This window comes from Camelina sativa, chromosome 20, assembly GCF_030686135.1.
Source record: "Camelina sativa cultivar CO46 ecotype springtype chromosome 20, ASM3068613v1".
NCBI classification, from domain to species: Eukaryota; Viridiplantae; Streptophyta; class Magnoliopsida; order Brassicales; family Brassicaceae; genus Camelina; species Camelina sativa.
The window spans coordinates 31,428,488-31,449,533 of record NC_141899.1 but is presented as its reverse complement, the minus strand read 5'-3'; the positions used below and the strand labels follow the sequence as shown (position 1 = coordinate 31,449,533).

Here is a 21,046-nt window from a genome sequence, read left to right as displayed (position 1 = left end):
TAGACACATACAAGAACAAAACCTTGTCTACCCAAAGGTACCCAAAGTGTTTATCCTAGCAATCTAAACCCAAATGATCCTAGTGCTACCCTTTACTTCTTCTTTTCTCTTTCACCCTTTTCTCTTTTTGGTTTTCAAGTCTTAGGAGAGCTTTTTGCTAGACTTTCCTTTTCTTTCTTTTTTTTTTCTTTCTTAAGCTAGAACCATTTTCAACAATACTTTACCTCCCATCCTTTCACTAGACTTTGTTTAAACACAATCTCCTCTTAAAGACTCTACCCTTTGTTCTCTTTCTCTTTTTCTTTCTTTTCTTTTCTTTTCATAACAGCCAAGTCCCAAACCCAACAAGTGAACCACCTACTCCTATCTAGTTTGAAAAATGCAAACTAGAACTACACAAGGTCTTACTCTTGTCACTTCAAACCTAACACTTTCTACCAAGCTCAATCCCAAAAATAGGCCTCACACACACAAGAATAAACATGGCTTGAAAGAAGGATTGGTTAAGGGTAGGGGAACTGATTCTTAATGAGGAAATCAGCTACTTGGATCAACAAGAGTGGTAAAAAGGAGAAAGATGATCCAAATATGTATATGGTATCCATGAGTTTAAAGCAATGCACACATTGATAATTATAAGTCAATATTAGGTTCTTATAAGTAGGAAATGGCATCAAATCACAACATGCTTCAATTTAGACCAAATGCAATGCAAGAATTCAAGGCTTGGTTCAATCTTATGCTTCTAACTACTCAACTAGCATCAAAGTACTATTAACTTGGGCATTGATCCTAGTCTAGTGAATTAAGCAAGCTAACAAGGAAATACTCATCATAGATCCCTAATGCAAATATTATACAATCCTATATGAAACATGCTAAATAAGATCATAATATGCAATGCAAACTACATGAACACTCTTTTTTTATAAAGATTTTTTTCAAAATTTTTCAAATTTTTAGGGTTTTTCTATGCCTTAGATGCTATGCAAATACTAATATGAAGATGCTAAAAATTTGAAATAAGAACACAAAACACAACATCAAATGCTATCTCAAACCCTCCCCCAAACTTAAATCACACAGTCCTCTGTGTGAAAGAAATTTGTAAGAGGAGTCAAGATTAAAAACAAAACACAACTATGAAATGCAATGATATTTACAAGTGAAGGTGATGATGGTACCTTAGGGATTGTGGAAAAAGTTGTCCACATCCATCTGCATGCTGTCATAGGAGTAGTTGGGATCTTGTTGATGACTTGGAGAAGGACTTTGGGGCAGCTCGACGATGGAGATCGACCGGCACTCGGTCGAGTGCGTGTCCGAGTGGGGGGGTCGAGCTGGACCGCGAGTGATGTGATCACGGGATCGACCGCTCGGTCGTGAACACTCGATTCTCTCGGACGTCTCTCAACCACCTCTCGGACAACACTTGGACGCCTCTCGGACACTTATCGACAACTTGGAACCGGCCTTCCTAGTGATGCGCGGTACCAACTAGTCTCCAAGGATCATCAAGGAGGAGCAAGTAAAGTCATCTAATGGGCTTTGCAATCCAAGCTCCAACCCTCACACCAATGGCTCATGGCTAGCATCACCACTGAAGAGCCTTGAGTTGCGACCAGCTTTGGGAAGCTTAGTTCGCGAGTCTTCACCATCGCGCAAGCGTGAAGACGCCCCTAAGTCATTAGAAGGAGCTGTACTCTTTTTCCTACTTTGGGTTTGTCCCAATGGGTTTACCAAAGAGGTTTTAACGAGGCAGCGAACTCTAGTGCATCTCCACTTCGTTCCCGTTTGGCTCATGACTTGGAAACAATCATTGACAAGTTTAGGAGCCAAGGAAGTGAAGATCCTATCACCGCGTCTAGCCAATGACGTGGCTTTTCTATCTCTCTCCCTTCCCTTCCTTTGAATTTCTTCTTGAACCTTCTATGACCGTTGGATTGGTCTTTCCTTTGATTTACTTTTGCTTTTGCTTTATGGCCAAGTGTAAGGATGAGATCCTGGCCGCGTGTCTAGGGTTTTAGAGTCTCCCATTTGTAAGCCTTCCTATATAAAGGCCTAAACCCTCATTGTAAAAGGAGACTTGAAGTATTCAATTAAATTTCACAAGAGAGAATCTTGTTCTTGTCTCACCTCTCTCTTTAGTTCAATTCCGGGACTTGACTACCGAGAAATCCTAGCCGATCTCGAACCGGGTTCGATATCGACTAGTCCGACCGTATCACGGGCCGAGCCATCTCCCGCGTGTCGTCGAATCGATCCACCCTTGTTCCACCTCGTACCATCACTCTCGAACCTTTCCGCGTTCCCCCGATTCGTCTCGGTCTATCCGCATCGACCCGCATCGATTCGTCCGAGCGAACAAGACCGAGACTTCCGTGCAACTCACGAATTCCTCGTTCTCTCTCTGTTATCTCTCGACTCCGCTTCGACTCCATCCTCCCTAGTGAACCGAGGATGAGTTTTCCCCTCGATTCGCTAGCCGTCGTCCATTCCCGACCAAACCATCCATCCGCTACCGCATCCGCTCGACCGAAGCCGAGACCAAAGTCCGGATCTCTCGATCCGCTCGTTTGTTTCCGCTCACTTTTCATTTCCACAGTTTGTTTTCTCTCTAGACTTAAATCATCGAGCCTTGTTCGAGGAAATTCTCTTCTAGCTTCCTCTGCCCGAGAGCGATTCTTTCCGTCCGTCCGTAGCGACCGTCCGTCCGTGCGACTCGGTAGACGACCGCGTCCGGCGTTCCCATCAGCTGGTATCAGAGCCGAAGTTTCCTCCAAAGGTTGTATCTTTCCTTTCTTTTAGTTTCTCGTTTCTTTTTCCTTAGTTATCGTCTTTAGCGTCGCATAGATCCGGTAGTTTTCGATTTGTGCTTAGTTCTGTCGATAGATCGTTAGTTGTGTCGTCATTTTATCTATTTTCTGGGTTTTTGTTCGACATAGTTCTTGCTTAGGACTCGTTAGATCGATAAAGTAGCTTGTTTGTTTTTCTTTTTGTGTTGTGCTCCTAAAGTTTTTGTTTTTGCGTGTGTGTTTGCTTTTAGGCGCGTGTAGGTTTCTTTTTGCTTAGTCATAGTTTGTCTTCTTCTGTTGGTGTCCTCAATCATTGACTACTCCCTAGAAATATCTTATCTGTTTGCTTGTGGACGCGTTTGCTCACGAATATTCCCTTTTGTTTTGACGAGGTACCATTGCCACGTCACGACCGATCCATCGATCGAGCCATCCGCGTATCACTGTCCAGTGCACGTATCATCATCCGCGTATCATCATCCAAGCTCATATCGCGTATCGCGTATCATTGTCCGATCACCCTCGAGCCACTGGACGAGATATCGACCCAGCTGTCCGTACCGACGTCCGATCTCCATCGATCATCCGTACTGTCACCGACTACCGATAGCCATCCGTACCGCCGACGATCTCCGATTGTCGTCCGTACCGTCGACGAAATCCGACAGCCGTCCGTACTGTCGACAAAATCCGACAGCCGTCCGTACCATCGACGATCTCCGACAGCCGTCCGTACCATCGACGATCTCCGACAGCCGTCCGTACTATCGACAAACTCCGACAGCCGTCAACACCATCGACCATACTTCGTCCCAAGGCCGTTTCCAAGACCGCGATCAGTATGCAACACTCGATTCAATACTGATCAAGCATGGATTTTGACGGAAACGATTCCGAGTTGGGATCATGGTACGATGAAGATCATGACTTTGGTCCGGAGCAAGAGGTCACCGAGGACGAGCCATGGAACGACGAACACACTGGTGCCGATCCGGAGCCAGCGACTACCGAGAACGCGTCTTGGTACCAAGAGGACTTTGAAGAAGGCTCGGAACTAGAGGAACACGAGCATGGATCACCAGACTGCTATTGGCCGTCTATGTCCCGAGCTACGCGCTATAACAAGCCAAGGTCGAACCGCTATGATGACTCCGACAATGATGACCTGGGTTCTTACTATACGCCGTCCGCATATCATCGAGAGCCGCGGAAGGAATACTCGAGTTGCACCCGAGCAATCCCGACCTTTCCATTGCACGCATCATCGAGCAAGTCAAGTGCTTGCCGCACTCGGAACCAAGGACTTCCGAGCTGGTCACCACGCGCAACACCGATCAACCCATCAAGTCGCGACCGAGATAAAGCCAAGGCGAGCATTGTGCTTTCTCGGACTAAGTCAAGGGAGCGAACCGCAAGGAAGCCAGCGCAATCTCCCGGAGCACCAAATTTCACGGACGAGTTGATCTCTATCCGATCTGAACTCCAACACCTTGAAGAAATGTTGGGCCAGGCAGCGAGATCTTACACCCAGGGAGAATCATCACGGCACCAACACTCGGCCCTTGTAACTGTACCAACACCAGTCCCGCGAGTTCTTCATCAGCGGGAACAAGGTGACTTGACGCGGAACAAGCCGAATACCGACTTGATTGAGAACGCCGCACCAACGATGCAAGCTAACCGTACGCTGAGCCTAGGACGTGATTTCGATCGACAAGTCTGTCCAGAAGAAGTCATTGACTCGGGAGGAATCGTAGAGAAGCCAGCCGAGCCCCCAGACCGACAAGTTCTTACACTCGGAGGTCCAAGTTCGGGTCATTACGCGGACCACAGAAAACTCTTTACCGCTCTCGATCGAGGCTTAACCGACACTCGACCGCCGCGTCCGGAGCCGACCATAGTACGCGAATCCTTACCCAGGACGCGTACCGAGACATCAACCGAAGTCCAAGAAGATTCTGGCCGCGCAATCGAAGTCATATCCGGTAATCACTCGGTAATGGGGAGTTCCAAGTTAGCTAGGCCACCGGAGATGGCCATTGATGGATCTTTTCACTCGGTATTGTCCATGACTACTTCAAGTAGTAAGCTCCAGCTGGGAGTCGCCTATACCATGCCATCCTTCTCCACCCTTAGCGCCAAGGCCGTTACCGCACAAGGTCATATGGCGATGTATTTGTCCAACTTTGGTGCGGATCAAACTTATGTGTGGCATCCTGGAGAGTCTCAGCAAGCAACCACGGTTCATGAAGGGATCCGAGCGACCAGTGCCGCTGGCCTTACCGGGGAAGTCCTATCCTTTTCTCTTAAGGCCTTATTGTTTCCTTTTGATCCCGGTAAATTAAACCGCGGTTGGACTTTTGATGCTGCTGATTTGGGTTTTCCTTTTTGATCCAGGTGATGAGCAAAGTTTTGAGGCCAAAACTTCTATAAGAGGGAGGGAATGATGTGATCACGGGATCGACCACTCGGCCGTGAACACTCGATTCTCTCGGACGTCTCTCAACCACCTCTCGGACAACACTTGGACGCCTCTCGGACACTTATCGACAACTTGGAACCAACCTTCCTAGTGATGCGCGGTACCAACTAGTCTCCAAGGATCATCAAGGAGGAGCAAGTAAAGTCATCTAATGGGCTTTGCAATCCAAGCTCCAACCCTCACACCAATGGCTCATGGCTAGCATCACCACTGAAGAGCCTTGAGTTGCGACCAGCTTTGGGAAGCTTAGTTCGCGAGTCTTCACCATCGCGCAAGCGTGAAGACGCCCCTAAGTCATTAGAAGGAGCTGTACTCTTTTTCCTACTTTGGGTTTGTCCCAATGGGTTTACCAAAGAGGTTTTAACGAGGCAGCGAACTCTAGTGCATCTCCACTTCGTTCCCGTTTGGCTCATGACTTGGAAACAATCATTGACAAGTTTAGGAGCCAAGGAAGTGAAGATCCTATCACCGCGTCCAGCCAATGACGTGGCTTTTCTATCTCTCTCCCTTCCCTTCCATTGAATTTCTTCTTGAACCTTCTATGACCGTTGGATTGGTCTTTCCTTTGATTTACTTTTGCTTTTGCTTTATGGCCAAGTGTAAGGATGAGATCCTGGCCGCGTGTCTAGGGTTTTAGAGTCTCCCATTTGTAAGCCTTCCTATATAAAGGCCTAAACCCTCATTGTAAAAGGAGACTTGAAGTATTGAATTAAATTTCACAAGAGAGAATCTTGTTCTTGTCTCACCTCTCTCTTTAGTTCAAGTCCGGGACTTGACTACCGAGAAATCCTAGCCGATCTCGAACCGGGTTCGATATCGACTAGTCCGACCGTATCACGGGCCGAGCCATCTCCCGCGTGTCGTCGAATCGATCCACCCTTGTTCCACCTCGTACCATCACTCTCGAACCTTTCCGCGTTCCCCCGATTCGTCTCGGTCCATCCGCATCGACCCGCATCGATTCGTCCGAGCGAACAAGACCGAGACTTCCGTGCAACTCACGAATTCCTCGTTCTCTCTCTGTTATCTCTCGACTCCACTTCGACTCCATCCTCCCTAGTGAACCGAGGACGAGTTTTCCCCTCGATTCGCTAGCCGTCGTCCATTCCCGACCAAACCATCCATCCGCTACCGAATCCGCTCGACCGAAGCCGAGACCAAAGTCCGGATCTCTCGATCCGCTCGTTTGTTTCCGCTCACTTTTCATTTCCACCGTTTGTTTTCTCTCTAGACTCGAATCATCGAGCCTTGTTCGAGGAAATTCTCTTCTAGCTTCCTCTGCCCGAGAGCGATTCTTTCCGTCCGTCCGTAGCGACCGTCCGTCCGTGCGACTCGGTAGACGACCGCGTCCGGCGTTCCCATCAGCGAGTGTCAAAATGTTGACCTTGATAAGCAGCTGGAGGTGGGAGGTCATAGGGTGATCTGGGCTGGTACTCGGCCGAGTGCATTGGAGGTGCTCGGTCGAGTGGGTGCTCGAGTGACCCGGTCGAGTGCCTCGAAAACTGTTGTTCGCGGGTACTTGAGCTCCTTTACCTCTGATTTGGCTCATACATCGAAGCCCTAGCTGGTTCCAAAGGGTTTGCAACTCTTGAAAGTGCTCTAGTTGAGCTACTTCTCCTCAAAGGACTTGATGGTGAAGGTGAAGAATTCCCACTCTTCAAGTCAGCAACCTCCTTCTTTAAGCCCTTGATAGACTTAGCCATGTTGGTCATCTTCTTCTTCAGCTTATCAAACCTCTTCTCATGCCACTTGTTCCACTTTTGCAAAAGTGTCAACCTCTTGCTATTCTCCCTCACTCCTCTACTATCTCTTGGGTTGGGCTCATAATCTTCAAAGTAGAATTGCTCCTCCCCGTCAGCCGTTTGTGCATTCCTAACTTCTTCAACTCTAGGTTGAACTATCCCATCAAACCAATGCTCCTCAGCTGGCCAAAAGTCAATGTTGGCTCCTTCTTGAATGGAGGTGAGCTCTTGGTTAGGCAAGATGAGTTGCTTCTTCCCAAGTGTTGGAAGCTCAAAATTGAAAATGTGATTTCCTTGATGCATCTCCTTGGCAAAGATGAGGGTAGAGGTGAGGTAGCTTGAGTCAATCCATCTTGGTGAGACCCTTTCTCCTCTAAGTGGAACCTTAGCAGCTTGAAGGATTGGAGTAATGATGCCTCCAAAGGTAAGTGCTCCTCTTGACCCTTTGTTTTCCAGCTTTCCTACCCAACTTCTCAATTGAATCATGTGGTCAATGAGCACCATTCCTAAATCAGTCTCCACTGTGCTCCCAATAATGATTGTACCATTCCTTGCTTGAAAGATTACTCCATTAAGAGCCAAGCCAATCATCTTAAGCTCTCCCTCATTGATGTTCCCAGTTTCCTTCATTGCAAAGAAAGTGTTGGCAAGAGCTTTGTGGTAGTACCTTAGGACTGGGCTCCTTATCCTTGAGCTCTTGGAGTTGGAGGATGAGTAGAGCTTGTTGTCCCCAATGGTTTCCCACACAGCATACAACTCTTCTCTTGGAACCATCAAACTCCTATTGCTCCCAACCTCAAAACCAAACACATTGGCTATCTTCTTCATTGAGAGATCATACCTCTTCCCCTTGATTGTGAAAGCAATATGACCAGCTCCCAACTCAGCATCCATCCTTGCATATGTGGTCAGCTTGACAGTGGCAAGGAACTCACAACTCTCATCTTTGTAGCCCTCCATGCAAAGCCCCATAAACTTGGTGAGATTGCTCTTCTCAAAGAGATACTCCACATCCTCATCAATGGCAAGCTTCTCCATGGTCTCCTTGTGTGGATACCTAGTTCCCAAGAACTCCATCCTCATGAAAGCATCATAAAGCTGCTTCTTTGACAGTCCACAAGGCTCAGCCTCTCCATCATCCATACTCTCTTCTTCTTCACTTTCTTCCTCACTCTCATCACTCTCCTCTTGTTCAACTTCAACAGCTGGCCTCTTGCCTTTTGCCTTGTGTCTCCTCATGAACTCATTGAGAGTTGGCTCTCTTTCCTCCTCACTTTCAGTCCTCTCAGGATCTTCCTCAACTGGCTCTCTCCTTGGACACGGCATCTGGCTCGACCGGCTGCTCGAACCGCCACTCGGTCGAGTGGTCGATCGAGTGGTGCGTCGAGTGGCTCTCCCAGCTTCACCTCTTGATTCAAGGTTAGCATCACGACGTTCCATGGAGCTTGCAGCGGTTTGTTGAGACTTCCTGGTGATCTTAGAAGATATTTTCAAAAGGAACTGAAAGGAATAGACTCAAAGCTCAAAGTTAATAGGTTAGTGACCCAAAAACTTGAAAGAACAAAGCTTGAGCAAGAGATGAACTTTGAGAGAGATTTTAAAGCTTGAATTTAATTGTTTTGAGCAAATGAGAGAATGTGAGAAGTATAATCTCGTGCAAGGACTATATAAAGAAGCTAAGGGGACAAGGAGACAAGGGTGGAGCGTCCATACCATTCAAATTTGAATTGGGAATCTTTGACCTACTTTTGGCTGCCACTCGACCACACACTCGACCAGCACGTGGTCGAGCTCCTTGACCAATTTTGAAATTTCAAAATTTTTCTCCTTGTTCTTCCCTCCACTCGATCGTCCTAACGATTTGAAGATCAAATGGGCCTTAATTCTTATCCAGCTCGGTCGAGTACCTCTCGTGGCCTGGTCGAGTGGGCTTGCGAGTCTCCTTCTCCAAGTCCACATCTCTCCTTAACCAACTACATTCTCACTAAAAGGCCTGTCCAACAAAAACATAAAAGAAAACACATCAAAGCTACTAAGAAATTAAAGCATATTTACAAAGGATACCTTAGGGACTTCCTCCCTAGTGAGCTTGTTTAAAGTCACTAAGCTTGACTTTGGTTTCTTTCTTAGACTTGGTCTAGATACCAAGGAGGTGATGTAATCCTCCCTGGAACCTCTTGGTCACTGTGAAGTTGATCCTTGATCACCTCACCCTTAGCACACAAACCATACTTCTTCTTGATTTTGAGCCTTGGTCTTGCTTTTCTCAAAGATCTCTTGTTCAGCTTAACTTGGAGATCCTCAACCATACTAGACAGCTCTTGAACTGATCTCTTAAGCTTTTCCACAGAATCCTCTTGAAGTGGGAGCTCAGCCTTTGGAATTACCTTATCACTTAAGCCTCCTTCACCACCTTTGTCCTTGATAGTAAAAGGCTGGTCCTCAATGGTAGGAAGGTTGGTTGGATTATAGATGTTGAACTTCATAACTACATCTTCAGCAATGTTCAAGGTCACAAGACCTTCCTTGACATCAATAACTGCTCCCACAGTGGCTAAGAATGGCCTTCCAAGGATGATAGGATCTTCAGGTTCTTTGTCCATCTCCAATACCACAAAATCTGTGTGAACCCTTGCCTTCCCTATCTTGAGTGGGACATTCTCCAACCTACCAACTACTTCTCTGTTTGTCCCATAAGCCAAATGCATAGATTGTTTGTCACTAACAATCCTAAGATGAAAATGTAAAGATGCAGAAAGTAAACTACAAGAACTAAGAACTAAATGTGAATGGAACAGAGTGGTTATGACTATATGAAGCTAGAACAGAAATAGAAACTACTATGATGAACTAATGCAAGACAATAATGAACAGAACAATGAGTAGATGAAACAAAAATGCAAATAAGAATGAAACAGAACAATCACAAATCATAAACAAGAGTCCTGGGGATGAACTCGAGCAAGCACTCGACCGAGTGTAGGTTGAGTACAGGGTCGAGCTGGATAAATCCGGGAAACAGAGCAACACAATAAAAATAGAGCAATACAAATACAAATCAAAGAACAAGCAAGCAACAGGATTAAGACTTAAAAATCAATAAACAAAGAAGGCCTTGAGGAGGGATTCATGGGCTGAACTAATCATTGTGGTTATCTAACTTGGTCAACAAATCTCAAGCAAACTTTGAGCTAATCTCTAGACATATAAATCTAAGACAAGTTTCTTCTACTCTCATGGCAATAAACAATCAAACCTATGCAATTCTAGACTTGTTCTCACACAGTAAAAATCTACACAAGCAGGCATTAAGCAATACATCTCAAACCAAACATGACCTCTAATCTCTTAGCAAGCCTAATGGTAAGCTCTAGATCTAGCCTTATCTATGCTCCTTAAACATTGGTGTGATGCTAAGATGCTTGAAATCAAACCTAACCTCTCAGTTCAGGATCAGCATGAAGAACATCTAGCCTAGAAGAGATCTACAACAATCAAGCTTGACCAAATCACACAAACCTCAAGATCAATCCAGCCTAACCCATCCTCAAGATCCTAAAGGACTACTCACAAGAACACATGATGAACACAAAAATCATAAACCCAGAAAATATTGAAACTTGCATCAAATGAAAGATAACACAGAGATCTACAATATTAATGAAGGAATAAAACTCGAAATCTTTATACCTTGAAAGTTATGAAACCAACAAAATACAAGAATCTAGTCTTTTCTCTCTCTCAACCAAGTACAAAATCTACGGAAAATAAAAGTGCAAAAAGAATAATTCCCAAAAGGGTAAAAACTAGGTTTAGAGAATATCTAAAAGCTGGACTCTTTTGGTGGCTGCAGGTACAAGGCTTTATATAGGAGAGGGGATGGAAGCCCTAAAAATACTAAAAGACCAAATAGTCAACGGCTCGGTCAACTCGACCTGTGCTCGGTCGAGTGGCAGGTCGAGCTGGCTTCTCTCTTGCATTCTCCACTCGGTCGAGTCCTTCTCAGCACACGGTCGAGTGTCTGGTCGAGTGTGCGGTCGAGTTGGACTCTGGACCTTGTTGTTTCAGCCTTAACTCTCTTGCTTTCCCTTCATGGTTGCTTCACTTCTCCTCAGCATTGCTTCCAACCTTCTTAAGCTCCAAAATCACCTGAATATGCATGAAAGGATGCAAATGCAATGCATCTAAACTATAATGAATGATTAGTGCTAAAACTACACAATAATGGTCTAAATGGATAGCAAAAGATGCAAAAGATGTGAATAAACTAAGGGAAAACAAGTTAAAATATATGAACATCACCTCTTCCTCAGCTGCTCTCTCAGCTACTCTTTCAGCCTTCTCTGAAGCTGGCCTCTTCCCTCTTGCAACCGCAGCTCTGCTCCTTGACCGAGAAGTTTGGATCTCCTCTTGCTTTCCTTCATCAGCATAAGAATTGACCTCCATAGGGTCGGTAACAGTTCTTTCGGACGTAGACAGGTCCCTACGTCGAGGAGAGCGGTGAACAGCACTCGCCATTGGACTCTGTGAGCGAACTTGAGGTCTACTCGATCGGTTGCTCGAGCACCGGATTGGGTGACGGATCGGGTTGAGCATCGGGTGGGTGAAGCAAAACGTCCAGCCAGCGGTTGGGAATGTGGAACGTTTCCTCTCCCTTGGGATTCTTGAGCTTCGATGGCATCACCTCCGGTTGTAGCAGCGGCGGAGGTTGATCTTCTTCCCTTCCTTTGGTAGGTTCTCGTGTGTGGCTTCATTATCGAATCCTTGAGAAGAGAAAGCTAAGCTTCGAGGTTAATAGGGTTAGTTCCCAAATAAAATCGAATAAAACTCGAGTTTAAGAGAGAATAGAAAGTATGGAAACTAAAAGCTCTAGGGTTGAAAGAAACTTAGCGGTGCTGCGAGGGAGAAGGATTCGAAACCTTTAAATAGAGTAGGGCTAGGGTTTTGGGTTTTACCGAGAGTGGGCTTTCTTGTGGAATTCGGACTCCACTCGCCACCCGAGCAGGGACACGATCAGGCGTGTTGAGTACGGTGTCGGGTTGAGCCTCGGGTTCCCCAATTTTCGTTTTTACACTTTTCTATTTTTTTTTAATAAACATGCAAAAATAGAAAATAAGTTAAATCAAGTAAATCAAAATTAAAATAGAATAAAAGATACCTTGGGACTTCCTCCCAAGTGAGATTGTTTTAAGTCACCAATAGGCCTGGGCAATCAGGTATTAGATCGGATTCGGGTTCGGATGTTCGGTTTTTCGGATTTTCGGATGTAGAGATATAGAACCCGATCGGGTATTTTATAATATCGGGTCGGATTCGGATCGGGTGTCTTCGGGTTTGGGTAATTTTGGGTTTACCCGAATTAAAAAAAAAAAAAAAAAAAATTCTATCTTAAAGAAAAAGAAAAGAAAAAAAAAATATAAGTGGTTTACGTAAGGTGCTGGGTTCGAATCCATATATATTTGTGTATACATAAATATTTAACTTTTTCAAAATATGACAGAATAACCAAGGTGGCTAAGTGGTTTCTAATGCACAGATAAATACCTAAGGTGCTGGGTTCGAATCCACATAAGTGTATTTTTGTACTTATTTCGGGTCTTCCTCGGGTATCGGCTCATACCCAAAGTTCAGAGAAACTGAATCTGATCGGGTATTACATACTATCCGAATCCGAACCAAACTGCTTATTTCGGGTCGGGTTTCGGGTTCGGTTAAAATGCCCAGGCCTAGTCACTAAGCTTGACTCTTCATGCTCTTTAAGCGTGGGATCTAGGAGGGAGAGGTTTTGGAATCCTCTCCACTGTAGCAAGCTGGTTCAATTCATTTCCCAAGTCTGTTCCAGGCTCCACAGCAAATGTGGTGTTGAATTATTTGAGATGTTTGACCTTCCTCTGCTTTGTCTTAGTAGAAAAAGCTTGACCATCAATGGTTGGCCTCTTAATCCCCTTCTTCACATCAAACTCCATCTTGAAGTGCTCACCATGCTCTATTCTGATTTTGCCCTGCTTCACCTCAATAACAGCTCCTACTTTTGCCAAGAATTGTCTTCCTAGGATCAGTGGATCGTCTGGTTCCTTATCTATATCAAGGATCATGAAATCAATAGGGACTTCCACCCTTCCAATCCTGAGAGGCAAATTTTCTAGGATCCCAATAGGATGTCTGACCGTTCTATCAGCTAGAATCAGATACAAACTACTTGGTTTAAAATTTCTGAAACCCAACTTGTTGGCAATTGACAGTGGCATAATGCTAACTGAAGCTCCAAGGTTGCACAAGCAATTCTTGAAAATCCGGAGTCCTATCGAGCATGGCAAAGTAAAAGAGTCAGGATCCTCCAATTTTTTCTCGATTCACAGCTCAGGATCTAAGCACACTCCACTCCTGAGAATCTCAAATCCAATCTCCTTGACAGCCTCCTTAACCTCATTCTCCAGCCGAGCTGCATCCTTGGCAGATTCCTCTTGAAGTTTGTGTGATGGCAAAAGCTTAGGAGGTGAAACTTTACGCTTGGCCATACGCTCTGCAAGCACCTCCAGTTGGATGTCAAGTGCATCATTGAACCTTTCCTCTAGCTCCCCTTCCTTTGCTACAGGTAGTTGAGGTTGATTTCTCATCTCAACATCTACACGATGTATCATCCGATCACCATCATCGGGTACGTCATCGGGTTCAGCCTCGCATGGTTCTTCGATTTGTGATTCTCGAACCAGTGCTCGATCATCAACTCGATCAGTCTCCTCGGGTGAAGGCTCGTGTTCATACTCGGATATGTAGTACTTGGCCTCGTTTATCATTGAGTGATCCATATCTTCCCCATCTTGAACATCACTGCCCTCAGTGAGGTAATCCTCATAGTCATCATCAAGGAAGATAGCTTGGGCAGTGGCATAATCCTTAGGGTTTTGAACAGCTTTACCTGAGAGTTGGTTGATCTTTGGAGCTGGTTGGTTGTTGTGGTGGCCTTCTAGGTATCTAAGCTTAGTATTGAGCGACTCGTACTTGGCGTTTAAATCATTGTATCATGAGTCGATCTTGTTGCTCATCTCCGCAAACCGTTTTGCGGTGTCCATAGCAGCTGAAGCCTGATTTTGAATCATATGCTAAAGTAGGCCGCGTAACTCAGCTTCTTGTGATTGGTTCTGCAGGCCTTGATGTTGTTGGAATCCAGGTGGTGGGTTGTAGTTTCTAGAGTACTGCTGCTTTGGGGCATAGCCTTGATTGTACTGAACAAAAGGCTTATGTTGGACCTGGTTCCCTTGAACTGTAAATGGGTAGGTTTGGTCCTGAGGATTGGCAACATTCGGGTTTCGGTAAGACAGTTTCGGACTTGGCTTGTAGTTGTTGTACCCTTTATTGTAACCTCCCTGGTTGTTGATGTAGTTGACATCCTCTATTTGCACAGTCTCCCCATCTTGTTGTAAAAACTGCTCTTCCTCTGATATTGCATGAACATGCTGCTGCTTGTTGAGTAGTTTATCAAGCTTGTCATTGAGGGCTTTCATGTCCCTCTTGTACTTGGCATCTTCCTCTCCTGTAGATTGCACAGTGCGATCATACTCCTCATTGTAGTTCCCATCAGATTGAGCCAAGTTCTCCACTAGGTCCCAACCTTCATCGACATCCTTGTTGAGGAAGTTACCATTGTTTGCGGTGTCCAGCAACATCCGTATCTTGGAGACCACTCCTCTATAAAGTGTACTCAGTAATGAAGCATTGTTGAAGCCATGATGAGGACATCGGGTAGTGTATCCCTTGAAACGTTCCCAAGTTTGACTGAACGTCTCATTGTTCTTCTGAACAAAGCCGGAAATGTCATTCCTCAGTCTTACGGTTCTGGAGTTGGAGAAGAATTTGGCTAGGAATTCCTTCTTACACGCTTCCCAAGTGGTGATGGACTCCTTGGGGAGTGATTTCTCCCAGATGTGTGCTTTGTCTCCCAAAGAGAATGGAAAAACCCGGAGTTTGAATCCATCCTCACTAACACCATTTATCTTGGTGAGGCTACATAGCCTATCAAATGCATCCAGATGATCGAATGGGTCCTCCATTGGCAAACCATGAAACTTTTTACTCTGTATCATCTGGATGAGACTACTCTTGATCTCAAAATTGTTGTTATGGACAGCAGGTGGCACAATGCCATTCCTTTGAGTATGAGTAGATGGAGCATCTCCTGCTCCTATGTTGGTCCTTGTTTGAGGAGCTGGTGGACCGTTCTGATTGTTCATTGTCTCCTCAATGATTGCTAGTTACGGTTGTTGAGCTTGCTGTTGTCTGAGTAGCCTTGGTCTGTCGATGTTATCGATGAAAGGACTCAGGTTCTGGCTACCTCTGGATCGTGTTTACATGCACAGGTAGGTGTCCGAGTGTGTACACGAGGGTCAACTCGATCCAGGTGATCGAGTGACGGGTTGGGTGGGTGCTCGGGTTGTACCTGAGATTCAAAACAAACAAGAACGAAAACAAACAATTCAGATTCCGAACCAATATAAACAAAAGAACTTGATCTAGCAAGTGCCGAAATCCTAAACGTAGCAAAATAAATTCAACCAAACGGCAACGGCGCCAAATTGATAAACAGGTTTTTGACCAGGGTATCAATTCCCTATGCAGTTGTAGTACAAAGGGTTATCAATCCAAATGGTTGTTTATGCTAGCAGGAAGGATGCAATCAGAACAATGCAAGTCAAGCCAAGCAGATAGGGGTTTTATCTAACAGTCCTAAAATAAATAACAGAAAAGAATATAAGCAAAGAAACCACACGACCTAAACACACGATGCAAGCATTCGAATACAAGATCGGTGGGATGATCGAGTATGCAAAGATGGTATGAACAGCTCGAGGGGTTACTCGATGCAGGTTATCGTGTACCTGATCGGGTAAGAGATCGAGTAAGGTATGAAAATGCAAGAAATTAAAATATGAAAGCTTCAAGGATGAGGTAATCGAATCCTAAGTCTTCCTAACCAGTACAGATGTCTTACATGCCTCAAGCAAATATTTCCTAGACAATGAATCTCTAAAATCTTGTTAAAACACTCTCGTGATAGAAACAATCAACCTTGAATCACTTCCCTACCCAACTCTTGTTGGAGAAACATGACCAAGCAGGCATTAAGATCCGATTCATTATTGTCAGTAAACCCCTTACTCATCTAATCTCTTAGGCTAAGTGAGTAAACCTCTAGCATTGGTTGATTCAAGCATCTCATCTACACCTCTCGGTGGTAAAACACCTTAGATCTAATCTCACCCTCTCGGTTTGTTGACAGCATTACGAACACCAAACTAGAAGGAAATATTTTAAACAAATACAATCAACTAAGACATCCTAACCGATCAAGAACACAAAATCATCTATCCCATCCCTAGAAACTTTACTACACTACTCAGAAATCATAGCAAGAAACATAACAACAAATATGAACGAAAATTGCATTATAATAAACGCTAGAGTAGAGTAGAAAGAATACAAGATATAAATCTAAAGAAAATGATAAAGAGCTATGAAATATCTAAAAGAAAAGAGAAAAGTGTTTTGAGTCGTTCAGTTCTCTCACAGAAGCTCTCGCTCTCTAGTTTGAGGGTATGTGGCGTGCTCGTTTGCAAGGAAGGAGAGGAGGGGTTTATATATGGAAACCCCTTTGACCTAGCTTTCCAGACCTGCCCGATGGTCTACTCGATGGGGCACACGAGGATGAAGTCGGGTTATTCCTCGGGTAGATCTTTGGGTTGTTCTTCCTGCTCTTGGATCCTCCTCGATCGTGTTGGGGTTCGGACTTGTTCTTCCAGCTCGATGGCTCCTTCGGGTGCATGCTCGGGTTTGTCCTTGTTTTTCCCTATTTTAGGCTCTTAAGCACCTGTTTTCATCCAAAACATGCAAATGCATAAATGCAACACCCTAAATGGCCTAAAAGTGAATTCCTATAATTAATGACCTAAAAATGCTAAGTTAAGGGTATGAACAATGCAAAATATGGACAAAAAAGGATGCTAAAAACATGTAAATTAGAGAGTTATCAGGTGGTTTCCGAGGAGGATCTAGAGGTAGAGGCAGCTACGGTAGAGGAGGCTACGGTAGAGGCATGGGTCGAGGGAGATTCAATGGCCAAAACCAAGAAGGAGAAACCACAGAAGATAACCAAAAACAACCTAAGAAGGATCTATCCAAAGTGATATGTTGGAGATGCGATAAGCCAGGACACTATGCGACGACATGCACGACCAAGCCGATACAAAATCATAATCAGAATCAAGAATCGAATTTGAATGAAACACACGAAGCTGATGCAATGCATATGCATGAAGTTGTGTTCTTAAATGAAGACAAGGTGATCCCGAAGAAGATATCAACAAAGGCAATGCAAGTGTTTGGTATTTGGACAATGGAGCGAGTAATCACATGTTAGGAAACAAGGAATTCTTTTGCAGTTTGGACGAGAGGAATAAAGGTAACGTCATGTTTGGTGATGGCTGATACTTTGATATTGTTGGGAAGGGAGCTATTAACTTTGTTTGCAAGACTGGAGAAGTAATAGCACTCAAATAAATTTACTACATACCCGATCTTAAACACAACATATTGAGCCTTGGACAAGCAACTGAAGGAGGGTGTGAATTGAATATGAAAGGAGACTTTTTGACACTTCTTGACCCGTGTGGGAGGTTGCTTCTAAGAGTCACTAGGTCGTCAAACCGTCTTTACAAAACGCCAATCGAAATAAGCCTTCCAATGTGTTTGCAGCTCAAGAGTGATGAGACCACTTGGTGTTGACATGCTAGGTTGGGGCATGTGAGTTTTAATGTCATGAATAACATGGTTCGAAAGGATATGGTTGTAGGAATGCCACACATGATCCATGAGAAGGATATGTGTGAGGTGTGTTTAGCTGGGAAGCAAACAAGAGGTTCATTCCCGGCTAAAACAAGTTTTCGTGCATCACAAGCTTTGGAATTGGTACATGGCGACTTGTGTTGTCTGATCTCACCACCAACACCGGCTAACAATCGTTATGTTTTTGTCCTAATTGATGATTTCTCTAGGTACATGTGGACGATGCTACAAAGGGAAAAGAGTGAAGCATTTGATCGCTTTAAACGATTCAAAGACTTTGTTGAAAAAAAAAAGTGGGTTAGCCATCAAAACGTTTTGAACCGATAGAGGAAGAGAGTTTACCTCAGCTGAGTTCAATCGGTTATGTGAAGAGAATGGCATTACTAGACACCTAACTGCGCCGTATACACCACAACAAAACAGTGTTGTCGAGAGAAGAAACCACACTTTGATGGAGATGACGAGAAGCTTGATGAAAACGATGATGGTTCTGAAAGATATGTGGGGAGAAGCTATACGTCATTCGAATTACCTCATCAATCGAGTTCCCACAAAAGCATTGAATGGTCAGACTCCGTATGAGTGTTTCATGTCCAAGAAACCAAACATTGAACACTTGAGAGTGTTTGGTTGTGTCGTGTATGCAAAGATCAATGGACCACAGTTGAAAAAGCTAGATGATAGATCAGGGAAGGTGATCTATCTTGGCACATAACCTTGTTCTAAGGCTTATAGACTCAATGATCCGATTGCTAAGAAAGTAGTTGTCAATAGAGACGTGATTTTTGACGAGAGTAAGGCTTGGGACTGGCATTGACGACAAACAAGTCAGATGGTGAACCTGTTATGTTTAAGCTTTTTGAAGAAGGTTTTATCGAAGATGGTGGTGGACATGGTAACGATTAAAATAATGATCAGCAAGATGCAGACCAAGAAGCTATAAACCATGATAACCAAGAAGAAGAAGAAAACAAAGGAAACAATGTTGTGAATGATGAGAATCAAGTTGAGGATCAACAAGACGGAAACCAACCAGTGGTAACAAGGTCTGGTCGTGTGATTACAAAACCGACTTACCTTAACAACTATGTTTTATTTGCAGAACAAGAAAGTTGCAGACTATTTCTAACAATAGATGGAGAACTAGAGAACTATCTTGAAGCTGGAAAAATAAAAGAGTGGATCAATGCTATGAAGGCTGAAGTAGATTCGATTACAAGGAACAATACATGGGAGCTTGTAGACAAACCAGTTGGTGTTAAACCCATAGGAGTTAGATGGGTCTACAAAGTTAAGAAAAAAGCTGATGGTTCAGTGAATAAGTATAAGGCGATACTTGTTGCAAAAGGATATGTGCAACAACAAGGTATAGATTTCGATGAGGTATTTGTTCCGGTAGCAAGAATTGAAACTATACGCCTTCTAATAGCACTCACAGCAACAAGAGGTTGGAAGATTCACCATTTACACTTGAAGACAGCTTTTCTCAATGATGAGTTAAAGGAGTTGGTCTATGTTACTCAACCTGAAGGTTTTGAGAAGAAAGGAGAAGAAGATCGAGTGTATAGACTTTATAAGGCTTTGTATGGTCTCCCTCAAGCCCCTATAGCCTGGAATACTAAGCTTGATCAAGTTCTAAAGGAAATAAACTTCAATAAGTGTGTGAAGGAGCCGACAGTGTACCGTAAGAGAGAGGAGAAGGAGTTCTTGATTGTGGCTATCTACGTTGATGATTTGTTTGTAACAGGAACTTCTATCAAGATAATCAAACGGTTTAAAGAAGACATGTCGAGGAGGTTTGAGATGTCGGATCTTGGAAAATTAACATATTATCTTGGCATAGAAGTTATTCAAGGAGCAGATGGAATCAGGATCAAACAGGAAGCATATGCTCAAGGAATTCTTGTTGATGCAGGGATGGGTTCCTGCAATTCAACTCATGAACCGATGGACTCTAGTCTGAATTTGTCAAAAGCAGAACAGGAAAAGGAAATCGATGCTACAATGTATATAAGAATCATAGGTTGTTTGAGATACCTCCTCCACACGAGACCGAGACCGGACTTGTCTTTTTCTGTTGGGGTTCTTAGCCGTAATATCCAGAGTCCGAGTGTGTCTCACGGGAAAGTAATCAAGCATGTTCTAAGATATTTGAGAGGAACTACAGGGTTTGGTTTCATCTTCAAGAAGGATGGATCAAGAAGGATCACTGGATACAATGACAATAGTCACAACATCGACGTCGACGATGGAAGAAGCACCACAGGTCATGTTTTCTATTATGGTTCATCGCCTATTACTTGGACAACACAAAAACAACTGACTGTGGCACTGTCGTCGTGCGAAGCAGAGTTCATGGCTGCTACGGAAGCTGTCAAACAAGCTATATGGCTTACAAAATTGTTGAGTGAGATACTAAGCTTGAAAGGAGAGAAGGTCCTGCCTAGAGTCAACAACAAAGCAGCCATAGCTCTTACCAAGAACCCAATATTTCATGGGAGAATGAAGCATATGCTTGCCAAGTACCACTTTATTCGAGAGTGTGTAGAGAACCAGCAAATTTAGGTCGAACATGTGCCAGGAGAGGAGCAGAAAGCTGACATACTTACAAAGCCCTTAGGACGAATCAAATTCAAGGAAATGAGGATTTTACTCGGAGTTGAAGAGATCAAGCTTCCCGGAGTTCATGTTCGAATTATGGGGGAGAATGTTGGATAATTCCAACTTGTGTTAGAAGTTATCTCTTTAGGAAGTTGCTTAAGGAGATAAGAGATAAAGACACACAAACAAGAGCAAGATAAGGAGGAGCTTATTAGAATTAGGAGTTGTCTAACTCAATCTAAATAAAGAGGTCTATGAAGAGGTGTTTCATATGACTTGAGAGAGATTTAGTTTTTGAGAAGTTTTCTAAATCAACAAGAAAATGTGTTCTTACTTTCTAGCTTTTAACTTAGATTCTTCTGGTAATCTGTGAAATTTGAGGCCGACGCTTGTACATGTACGCAAGCTAGACAATAACGGATAAGAGCATTTGCATCGGTTAAAAGGCTCTCTTGAGTGTATACTCTAAATAACATATATATATATATATATATATATATATATATATATATATTTCTAATACTATTGAATTATTAGATTAAATTTCTATCTTATTATATAAAGTTTCAAAAGTTACTAATTCATAA

General features: G+C 43.8%; 1 non-coding gene across 1 annotated transcript; it reads left to right on the top strand.

Annotated features, from left to right (window-relative positions):
- Positions 1–14,741: 14,741 nt before the first annotated feature.
- Positions 14,742–14,848, top strand: LOC147919692 (small nucleolar RNA R71). Its single transcript, XR_015594217.1, has one exon. It is a non-coding gene; the product is annotated as a small nucleolar RNA R71 (small nucleolar RNA).
- The last annotated feature ends 6,198 nt before the right edge of the window (positions 14,849–21,046 follow it).